This window comes from Dryobates pubescens, chromosome 16 (assembly GCF_014839835.1).
Source record: "Dryobates pubescens isolate bDryPub1 chromosome 16, bDryPub1.pri, whole genome shotgun sequence".
Classification (NCBI taxonomy): domain Eukaryota; kingdom Metazoa; phylum Chordata; class Aves; order Piciformes; family Picidae; genus Dryobates; species Dryobates pubescens.
In genome coordinates, this window is record NC_071627.1 from 13736057 (window position 1) to 13748112 (window position 12056).

The 12056-nt window shown below is 52.3% G+C and overlaps 1 protein-coding gene across 1 annotated transcript in view; it reads left to right on the forward strand.

Annotated features, from left to right (window-relative positions):
- The window catches only part of SH3RF2 (SH3 domain containing ring finger 2), a 32214-nt gene that overhangs the window by 664 nt on the left and 19494 nt on the right, over positions 1-12056 (forward strand). The gene's annotated exons all lie outside the window — the stretch shown is intronic.

The window sequence follows — 12056 nt, forward strand, 5'->3', positions numbered from 1 at the left end:
GCAACTCGCCGGCTGGGACAGAATCAGCCTGCCCTTCTGCACGGCAGGAGTGAGCTCCCAGCAGTTCCCAGGTGCCTCCTGACTTTTAGGGGGGGGGACATTTCAAGCACTTTGGTTTTAGACAGAGAGCAATTAAATCAGTAACTGCAAAGCTGTGACTGGTATGGAAAGGTCTTTCCTGCACCTCAGTTTCCCCAGCCTCTGAAGGAGAAGAAGGGTCCCTGGCAAAGTACTTTGAGGTTCACTAATGACAAATATTAAACTCAGCTTCCTTCCTAACTTTATCTAGGGTTGATTTAGTGAGCTAGTTTTAAGTTGTTTCTGCTATTTTCTTTAACAGTGCAAAAGCTTTTCTCAAGTAACAAGGACATGATACTAGACCTGGTGAAGGGTTTTGGCTCCACTGAGTTTTGGGTACAGCCTGACCTGTGTCTTTACCTTTCCTTGCTCTGTTCCTGGATTTCCACTTCTCCCACCAGAACTTTCCTTCTGTTCAGTATCTCTACAAACCTTCCCCTAACATTCAAAGCTTGGCTTGAGTGGCTGCTCAGCCTCAGAGCACTGCTCAGAGCTGCAGAGCTCCAAGCTCGCAGCAGACACAGGACAGGTTTTCTCACCCCAGTACTATGGGAGTGCATCCCTGTGGGCATGGAGGACCCCCATGCCCTGTGTGCATCAGCTGGTGTCTGTATCCCAGGGACTCCCTGTGACATTGACAAGTCATACTGGATGGGTCACACATCAAACCCAACATCTCTCAGGATCTCCTTTCTTGGTTTTCCCACTGGGAAGTGTGGCAGTTTGGCCATGTGAAGTGGGTCCTTCTCCTGGGAGAATTCCTGGCCCGTGGCATGTCCAGCAGGCAGAGAGGTAGAGCCTGGGCAGTGGGCACTGAGGGGAAACTGGCTGAGATGAGAAGGTTCTAGGTCCTCCAGCCCCAGATAAAAGCACAAATCTGTTTGTCTGCTTTGCTCCTCTCTCAGCCCTTTCACATTTCTTTCAGCAGTTCTCGGGACAGGCAGGAACTTGTTGTTGTTATCATAGCAGCATCCATCAGCTGGCAGCTCCCAAAAGCATTTTAAGCCCAAACTGCCGGGAATGGGCAGAACCAGTGACCCTGGGCAAGAGGGCTGGGGCTGGAGACCAGATCCCCACACAGCCCTGAGATAGCTTCTGACTTCCTTTGTCTCCTGACAGAGGGACATAAAGACACATTCCACTGAAATGCTTAATTGGTTAATTAATTCTAAAACACTTTGGAATCCTCAGCTGGAAGGTGAAGAGGGAAAGGTATTAGTCATGTTTGGGGTTTGGTGGTTTGAAATGCATGCAGATGGCAGCAGACATCACTTCAGCTGCTCCAATGGGGCATGAATGCAAGTGGACCCTGCCCTAAACTGGCACCCAGTGAGATCAATATGTCACTTGTGCAGCAGCAAGAACTCGTTTGGAGGTGCCTGTGTGGTGCAAAGAGACAAGATAGCAGTAAGGGTGACTTGTCATCTCCTTGCCCCATCCAGAGCTTGAGCTTCAGGGTGTCCACCTGAAGTTATCTAAGAGTGCAGAGGCCTCCAAGTGATTTGCATCACAGGGCAGATGCTTCTTGTCAGGAGACACAGTGAGAACAGCAATTGTGCCATTCTGCTCCACCATGGTGAGAACAGAATAGCTGCTGTGCCATCCTGCTCCACCATGGTGAGAACAGCTATTGTGCCATCCTCCTCCACCATGGTGAGAACAGAATAGCTGCTGTGCCATCCTGCTCCACCATGGTGAGAACAGCTATTGTGCCATCCTGCACCACCATAGTGAGAACAGAATAGCTGCTGTGCCATCCTGCTCCACCATGGTGAGAACAGCTATTGTACCATCTTGCTCCACCATGGTGAGAACAGCTATTGTACCATCTTGCTCCACCATGGTGAGAACAAAATAGCTGCTGTGCCATCCTGCTCCACCATGGTGAGAACAGCTATTGTGCCATCCTGCACCACCATAGTGAGAACAGCTATTGTGCCATCCTGCTCCACCATGGTGAGAACAGCTATTGTGCCATCCTGCTCCACCATGGTGAGAACAGCTATTGTGCCATCCTGCACCACCATAGTGAGAACAGCTATTGTGCCATCCTGCTCCACCATGGTGAGAACAGAATAGCTGCTGTGCCATCCTGCTCCACCATGGTGAGAACAGCTATTGTGCCATCCTCCTCCACCATGGTGAGAACAGAATAGCTGCTGTGCCATCTTGCTCCACCATGGTGAGAACAGCTATTGTGCCATCCTCCTCCACCATGGTGAGAACAGAATAGCTGCTGTGCCATCCTGCTCCACCATGGTGAGAACAGCTATTGTGCCATCCTGCACCACCATAGTGAGAACAGAATAGCTGCTGTGCCATCCTGCTCCACCATGGTGAGAACAGCTATTGTACCATCTTGCTCCACCATGGTGAGAACAGCTATTGTACCATCTTGCTCCACCATGGTGAGAACAGCTATTGTACCATCTTGCTCCACCATGGTGAGAACAAAGTAGCTGCTGTGCCATCCTGCTCCACCATGGTGAGAACAGCTATTGTGCCATCCTGCACCACCATAGTGAGAACAGCTATTGTGCCATCCTGCTCCACCATGGTGAGAACAGCTATTGTGCCATCCTGCTCCACCATGGTGAGAACAGCTATTGTGCCATCCTGCACCACCATAGTGAGAACAGCTATTGTGCCATCCTGCTCCACCATGGTGAGAACAGAATAGCTGCTGTGCCATCCTGCTCCACCATGGTGAGAACAGCTATTGTGCCATCCTGCCCCACCACAGCCAATCCCACCACGGTTGCTTTCCTGGGTGCTCTTCAATGCAGGATCCATTTGCAGCTGCAGCGGAAGGTCGTGTGCTCCCCAGAGACAGCCTGCCCCAATCTGCATAGTCTGCTAATTACTGCTAATTCCATGCACCACTTGGTGCCACAAAGCAAAGAATATTACCGTGCACAGTGCTGTGCTGCAGCCAGCTCCACCATCAAAGGCAGGGTGCAGGATGGGGTTGTTTTTATCAAAGAGGCTGTTCTATAAATAAACTTCCTTTACTCCACTGAGCTGAGAAAATCACAACTTTGATCAAAGTTTCTCTTCTCAGCAGAGATCTTTCCTTGCCAGCTTTGCACTTTGTCCTCCTGAGCATCCATGAAGTAAAACAAGTGCCCTTACCAGCCAGCAAGCTGAGATGCGGACATGGCACTTGGGGACATAGTTCAGAGGCCATGGTGGTGTTGGGTTGATGGTTGGACTGGATGATCTTAGAGGTCTTTTCCAACCCAAACAATTCTGTGACTCTATCTCAAATCATTCCCAGGGGGAAGCATGAGCATCCCCAGCAATGCTGCTGAGTGAGCACTGAGTGAGCACTCAGGTTTCACCCAGGGGTTCCACAGAGCCAGCCCTAAAACCAGGGAACGTTCTGGTCACAGCGCATCCCAAGCTGATGCTTCCCTGCTAGTGTTTAAGTCACACACAGAATCTGCTGCCTGCATGCAAGCATGGGGTGGGCACGATCTGGGTCTGTGCACATGGGCACATATATGCATCGAGGTGTAACTGTGCCTAGGCTGTGCCCGTGCTGGGACCAGACAGGCCTGGAGACACTACCGTGGGAGCAGCCACCTGGGCACAGAGGCCACTGGCACTGCCCGGTGGCTGCTCCCGGGGCGTCTGGCCAGGTTTTAAGATCTTTAACATCTATGCAGAGAGGACAAGACTTTGGATTTCCAGGATCTCCACATAAGAAACTGTCTGGAATTTAAGAATAAAGGGATTTTGCCAGGAGGTGAATGTGTAAGTGATCAAGGCTGGAGCCTTTGAACTCCCAGGAGCCGCCTCTGGCATGTGCCAGGTGTGGTCAGGGCTTGTGCTGAAGCGTCTCACCCGGCTCCAGCCTGCGTATGCCACCATGGCCGAGGGAGGCTGCGTGCCAAGGTGTGCCCCAAACTGGAGCAGCAGACCTGGCTACACCCCACACGCTGCACAAATCTGCCCAGGCCACCAAACAGCTACTTGGATGCTGAACTTTGTCATACAACAAACAGAGGGCAGTGAGCCAGAGGAGAATAATTCTGGGCATGGCAGCCTGCCTCCAGCAAACCCGGACCACACAGATTTATCTGGGACTTGGGCTATTTTCTCCTTGCAGGAGCAGAGCTGTAGCAGCCCCCTCCAGCATTTCATGGAGATAGACAGATCACACCTCTATGGGGATAAAAATATCCTGCACTCCAACGTCGCCACCTTCACACGGCCGCCTAAATATAGAGCCTGCCTCTTGGTGTGTGCTGCTCCCCCAGAAACATCCCCAGCTCCATGCTGGATTTGACAGACAGCACATGGATTGCTGGAGCTTTTAGAAACCTGATTCAAAGCAACCCCCATGTTTGCCCCCAGTGGAGGCAAGCACGTTTCCTGACCCACTCGTTGTGCAAACCACCCTCCCCAGCCCCCCAGAAACCCATCCCAAGAGTTCCCAGTGCAGTCCCAGCCATGACCTCATCACGTGTGTGATATCACCCAGGGCTGGACAAGTGCTGAGCAGACCTTACACGCCTGGAGACTCTGCATGGGCACGTTGGCTCTGCCTGAGGCCGTGGCATCAAAGAGGAGGAATAGCCTCTTGCCCAGCAGCTGCTAGGGGTGGTGGCTGCTTGTGCCACAGGGTCCTTCAGCTGGAGATGGAGAGGCTTGATTTGGCTAGAAATACTGTGTGGCCTCCTGGCTTTCTGTAATCATAGAAAAGTTTGGGTTTGAAGGAACCTTGAAGATCATCTAGTTCCAGCCCCCTGCCATGGGCAGGGATACCATGAAGAAGGGGGTTGGCCAAATCCTCCCCCACAGCTACATCCCATCAGGGTTTGTCCCATTCTGAAAAACACTGAGTGTGACTTGCAGAACTGTCCCTGCAGTGCTGGCCTGCACCTCGAGCAGAATGTCACCCTGGGCCTTTTTCTCCTTTGCCTGGAGTTTCAGCACTTGTATCCACCACAAAGAGGGAGTGAGGTCACCTCGGTACAGACTCCCTGACACCGCATGTCCCAAAAGATCTGTGTGCACCACCAACAGATTCCAGAGCTCAGAGGCAGGAAGCTTGGCAATGGCTGTAGCCACAAGGAAGAGCTGGTGTCCCACACCAGGACACCCAGCCACCCATTCCTTTCTGTTGGGCAGTGGCCTGAGGTAGATCTTGGGGTCACGGGGTGAGGGCTATGTCAGCTTCCCTACAGAAAGCTTAAAGCAAAAATACCTTTGTGATGGGATGAAGGATGAAGCCCCCAGCAGGGTGCTCTGGTGCAGCTGGGCCAAGGCATGGTTCTATGATAGGGGGCCTTGCAGAGGGCTGTGGTGGGCTCCTCTCATGTTCAAGTCTGTTTGTGTTGCTGGCAAGCTCTCCTCTGCACTTCTGATGGGTGAGTGAGGCAGGGGACAGCCAAAGGACCTCCATGGCCAACATCAGGATCCAGTTTCCCTGGTTTTACGAAATGAGGCAGCGAGCTGCAAACAGAGCAGAGTTTGAATTTGTTTCCAAGGCAATGAGTCAGGCTCAGATGGCAAGTCAGGAATAGCACAGCAGGCTTCTCAGCACGCCTGCTCACCTGCTTAGTGTCGTGGTCAGCCAGGAGGCTGAAAGTCTGGGAGTCCTCCTCTTCTCAGAGAGTTTTCCTTTGGTGCCTGGCCGTCATCCCTGCACCCATGAAGTTGGTCATTGGCCTGACTTCGCAGTTTTCTCCTCCAGAGGGAAGGGAGAAGAGGAGAAACATTCAGGTGCAGCTCTGATGGTGTTCCAGGGCTGGAGCAAAAAGGTGTCCTGAGAGAGGTGAGGCTGGACCTTGGCACAGAGAAGACCCATTCACTGCTGCCATCTAAACTTGATCCTGCTGTCCTTCACCATAGGAGAATGTGGTGCTTGCACTCAAATAGGACTTTGTTCTACTGCTCTTCAGGTGGCCAGAGTCTGTTCAGCATCAGCCCCCCCAGGGTAGGGCTCAGGTAAAAGGAATCAAGAGCCATGACCTGGAGTTTTAAGAAACTTCTCTAGGAGCTGATGGGGGTCTGAGCCCACCCTGCTCTGGGGAACCGCATTTGTTTTGATGGAAGGAGAGGGGACACGGTCCGGGATGCTGATTTGAGACAGATATCTGTTGTTTGGTCCAACCTTTAAGAGGGTTTTCTTTGGGCTATGAACAAGTGATGGGCACAGGATTTCTCCCTGGCTTTGCAGGGAGGAAGGAGCCAGCCTTGTTTGCTGGGGACCCGCACTGCCCTGTGTCCTGCTGGTCTGTTGGGCCTCCCCTAGGAAATGGAAATACAGGACAGCAGCTCCTTTGTCCAGCCCCAGGTCTGGGCAGGAGGAGAACACCCCAGGCCAAGTGTACAGCATCCTCCCCATTCTTGTCCTGCAGCTAAAGCAAGGCCTGGCAGGTGACCATCACTTCATGAAGGTCATTGATTTCCCACCAAAGTGATTGCCAAGCAGAGGTGAGGAGCTGGTGGGGAGATGCACTGGCACCAGATAAGCACCCACTGAAGTGTGGAAACTGAACTCCAGCCTGTAAGCAACCATCTGGGTCTGGCATCTTGGTGTGGTGGCAGGGACACAACACAGGTGACCAGTACTGTCCCTTGTCCTCATCCCTGCCACCAGCACCATCTCTCATCCCCATCCAGTGCCATCTCTTGTCCTTTATCCTCGTCACCATCCCACCCTCTGCCACCAGTGCTGTTTCAGCTTGCAGAGCACCCATCCCGATGCCCGCTGGCACTGGTGGCACCACTGCCCAGGCCTGTCAGAGCTGGGTGACAGGCAGTGCCAGCACTCCCTTTCCCAACACAGGGAGGGCACTAGGCAGCATGGTGCTGAGGCAGGGCGTCGTGACTGGGCACACCCAGGGCTGCCACTGTTTGTTTTCCATGAGGCTCAAATCAGTGACACAGTAGAGCCATTGCCCACCACCACTGCTCACAGCAGGGACAGACATCCATGGGGGCAGAGGTTGTGAAGAGTTTCTGCAGGATGGAAGCTGCTCCTTGGGCCCTGTGCAGCCTTTTCCCCATTTTCCATCTTACCACAGCAGCAGAGAGCAGGATGATAGCAAGCAGAGCTCAGAGATGACGCAAGCCCTGGTGCAGTGGCACATCAAAGGGGTGGCAGCTGGTAGATGGTGCAAGTGCCATGGCCCCACCAGCTGATGCAGGTGTGGCAGCACAGAACCCAGCCCCAGTGACAGGCTCTGGCTCTGCTCCTGCACACTCCTGGGCTTCTCATCTTGGGCTGTGGATCACACCCACTGCCACCGGCAGCTTCGGGCAGCGTTCTCCAGACCCAGATCAATGCCCACGATTTGCACCCCTGGCTTCCCTCTGTGAGCTTCAGCTGGCTCACAGGGCAGGGTGCCCACCAGCTTTAGCCATGACCAGCACTGGCCTTGTGTCCTGGTGAACCCAAGAGGGCATCAGGTAGGTCTGGTGAGCACCAGCAGTGATGCGAGCAGGAAGGGACAGACGTTGCTGTCCCCGGTGCAGTCTGTGCTTGGGATGGGAGCAGCGCTCCTTGGGGAAGAGGCGCTGCAGAAAGCACCCAGCTGTCTGAATGCTCAGAGCATGATCAGCTGAAGAGATTGAAGTGACAAATTCACTTCTGAGGGTTTTGTTCTCTGTGACAAGGCTGAAGTTATCCGCAGGAAAACAGAACTGTGCTGGCAATTCATTTGCATTCAAATCGCTCTTCTCATCCTCTGGATCCCAGAGAGCCCTGAAGCTGCTCCAGCTGAGCACTCAAGTGGATGAGCTCCTCCACCCATCCAGATAGGGGCAGGCTGTGGCAGGACGCTGAGGGCAGCATGTAGAAGAGTGGCAGTCAGCTTGGGTGGTGGCTGTTACTGATGGCCTCTTGCTGTGGACAGGCAGCATGTCCCTTGGCCTCAACATGTAGCTAATCATGGAATCATAGAATGGTTTGGGTAGGAAAAGCTCGGTCCAAGCAACAACTCAACACCACTGTGGCCATCAAACCGTGTCCCCAAGTGCCATATCCACACATTTCTTGAACACCTCCAGGGATGGTGACTCCACCACCTCCCTGGGCAACCTACCCTGTGTAAATCAGCAGCAGTGTGGCCTCAATCATGTTCTCAGATCTGTCCTGGAGTCACTGCCTGTCTCTCAGCCACACCCTGAGTGTTGTCCCCACAGGTAGAGCAGGGACAGCATTGCCACCATCAACCCACCCTTCACCTGCTCTGTCTCCTTGGATCCTCCACTTCCCAGAACAGGAATTGCTACTGCACAGTGTCTGCACAGCAGCAGCCTCTGGCAGCATGGACCACCCCTGAGAGTGGGGACCATGAACAGGGACCAGCTGTGCCCTCACCACCCCCCACTGAGGTCAGGACACAAGCCTCCAGCAGACGTCTCCCCCCTTCACTGCACTCCCAGCTTTGCTTCTGTCCCTTCTGGGCAATTTGTGATGGCTCTCCCCGGTGACCCCCACCCCAGCCAACCTCACACACTTCTCTTTCTTCTCTAAGTACCAGTGCTGTGGTTGTGTGGCCTCAGATTAATCCTCTGGCACTAGTGAGGAAGTTCTAACGAGCCTGTCTGAGATAATTACAGTGCACATTTCTCCCAGGAGATGCTTTGAGTTGCTTCCACACATGCACGGATTTGTCATCTGCTGCTGTTGACTACGGAGGGAGCCTCAGATATGTTGGGTGGCTGCCCCAGCACAGCTGATGCCACATGCCTAAAATAGCAAGAAACCATCATCTTTATCAATCTTCTTGGCCTCAAATCCACTAAGAGTGGGGAGAAGCTGTTGAGGTGCATCTGCCACAACCACCCCTGCTTGTGGAGTGGCCAAGGAGAGGAAAGATCTTGCCTAGAGACCGCAGGCTGTGTTGCAGTGGTTGAAGGGAGTTTCTGCTTCCACACCCTGGAGTTTCCCTGCTGTGTTGTCTCACCCAGGTTCTCTCAACCACTCTGCAGCCCCACAGCATGGAGCACCTCAGGTCTCCAGCTGCTCGGAGAGCCTGAAATCAGGATCCTGTCTCGCTCAGGCATGATGGAGAAGGAAACATTGCAAAAAACACCCAAGGCAGCATCAAAACAAAAGTTAGAACCCCTCAGAAAACAGAGAGGAAAAGGCTTCTCTGGCAGAGGCTGTAGGCAGCAGCCAGAGCACTACAGGCAAGATGCGAGTTCTCTCAGCACCAGAACCCACAAGGGCCTGGTTTCAGCAGCACTGCCTTTGGCCCAAAGGGCTCAGCAAAACATCTCCTTGTCTGCCTGACAGCCTGGGAAGTCATAGAATCATAGAACTATTTGGGTTGGAAAAGACCTTTAAGATCATTGAGTCCAACCATCAACCTAAGACCACCATGGCCATGAAACCATGTCCTCAAGTGCCATGTCCACACATTTCTTGAACACCTCCAGGGATGAGGACTCCACTCCCTGGGCAGTCTGTTCCAATGCCTGACCACTCTTGTTTAAATAAATTGTTCCTCATGTCCAACCCATACCTCCTTTAGCACAATTTCAGGCCATTTCCTCTTGTTCTATCACCTGATCCTAAGGAGAAGAGACCAATTCCCACCTCACTCCAGCCTCCTTTCGGGCAGTTGTAGAGAGCCGTGAGGTCTCTCCTCAACCTTCTCTTCTCCAGGATGAACAACCCCAGCTCAGCTGCTCCTCACCAGATGTGTTCTCCAGACTCTTAACCACCTCTGTTGCACTTCTCTGGACCTGCTCCAGCCCCTCAATGTCTTACCTGAAGTGGGAAGGGGTTGGAGGAGTGCCAGTGGGCAGTTTCATGTGTGATGGCATTGTTGTCTTCTGTTCAGGGGTCTCACCTGGGAGAACAGGAAGGACCCTGCTCTCTAATTAGGTGGAGCATTGGATGGCATCATGAATCAAGAGCCTTTTCTGCTCACAAGTGACCTTCCTGCTCTGTAGCTGCTACCTCTCTGCTCCTGGGCAGCCAACACCCTACGCAGGTTTTCACCAAGCTTTAGCTGAGTTCTCTCAGGACTCTCACAGTGTTTCCCCACTGAAACCAGAGGCAGAAGCTGAACCCTGCAGTGCGCCAGGATCTGCAATAATTCAGCTGAGCATCTCCCTGCCACTGCCACCCCACTGCAGAAAACACTGACTGGGATCAGCACAGAGCCTCTGGGCAGGTAGTTGGCAGAAAACCCAGCAGAGCACAGCAGATCTGTCCTCATCCCATGCCCAGGACCACATCCTGGCCTGGGAAAGCTTCTCCTCTGCCCTCAGTCCCAAGCAGCCTCCCCCAGGCACACCCACTTCTATCGCAGGATTAATTAGCACCCCAGTTTCTGCCTCTGCAATTAACCTGCTTGTAACAGAGCAAAGCAGATGCCTTGCAGAGGATCCTACACTTCCAAGAGTGGACAGAAACCAGCCAAAGCCTGAGACAGAAATCAGATGAGAGATGTGGCCACAGGTCCTGGGATTTGGCAGCAGCAGGAACCATAAATGATGGGATCTGCTGCCCTGGGAGGGTTCTGCTGCTTCCCAGCCTCTCTAGGGAATAGTTGCAGAGCAATTGAGCTGTTTTTCTTTGTCCTTCCCACATCTTGTGAACACATTAAGAAACAGTGACCCTGATGTACATCTCCCTGAAAACTCCAGCTTGAAGATGTATTTTGTGAAGCAGGGTTGCTCCTTGTACAGCAAAACCACACTGGCTGCTCCGTGTGGGTAGATAAAGGCTCAGCTTATGTCCTAAATAAAGCTGGGGAATCAATGGGGTGTTTTTGGCTCAGGGGCTGAAGAGACAACAAATTATGTTGGATTTTTTTCAAAGCATCAAAGACTTTGGAAAAAAAGTGACTTGGGCCTTAAAAAGTACTTGCTTTTTTTCTTTTTTTTTTTTAATGAAGTGGAGATCTTGAAAAACTCAATTTCAGGCTCATTTCAGCTGGTTCCCAAACAAGCTGCTCCATGCTGCTACAGTTCTCTCAAGCCTTTTCCTCTCTCTTTCAGTCACATTGATTTTTTTGCTGTTAACAGAGGATAAAATCCTAGGGGAAAAAAATATATGTTGGCAGCTCAAAGAGCCTAGGATTGGGAAAGTGTTGGTCATCCCATGCTGAGCCAGTCCAGAGTGTGTCCAGCTCTCCTTGCTGTACCACCAGAAACCTGCATCCAGCCCAATGTCTCTCTACCACCACCTGTCCCTTGGAAGCACTTCAGTCTGGAGTGGCTTTAATTGAGGCTTGTGGAGAACAGGGACAAGCCCCAGTCCCTGCCTGGGGGGGTCCTGTGCCCTCTGCTGCAGCCAGGCTGGAGTGGGGAGCTGAAGAGCCCTCAGAGCCTTTCCCTGGAGCACAGGGAGCTTCAGCAGAGAGTAAAGTACAGATCAAAGGGTCATCATCATAATTTCTTGACATAACATCTGTGGGGCAATGTTACCTTCCGAGTACTCAAAATTACTGGCAAGTCCCAAAAGACCAAAGTTCTGAATGGGTTTTGGATGGGAAAGCATTGACTGTGACTTTCATTCACTGAGCTCCAGTCTTGCAACCAATTTCAGCAAGTGAGAGCAAGCACTCTGCTTGGTAATGTGCAACATGAGGTTAGGTCAGTGGCCCCTGCCAGCTCCAGGAGATAGCAATGGAGAAGCAAACCAGGCTCAGAAGAAAACAGAACAGGCTGTGAGACCTGGAGGGGCTGAAAGTGGGAGGAAAGAGTTAAAGAGAAGGTGAGGAAATGAAGGTTATGGCCATGTTTAAAGGAAGAAACAGCCATATTCATCCATCTGACCATCCATTCATTCATCCAACCATCCATCCATCCACCCACCCATCAGGGGTGAGTCTCAGCCAACCCACTATCACAAACTCACCTGTCATAGAACTGTTTTGGTTGGAAGAGACCTCCAAGATCATCGAGTCCAACCATCAACCTAAGACCACCGTGGCCAGTAAACCATGTCCCTAAGTGTCATGTCCACACATTTCTTGAATACCTCTAGGGACAGTGACTCCACC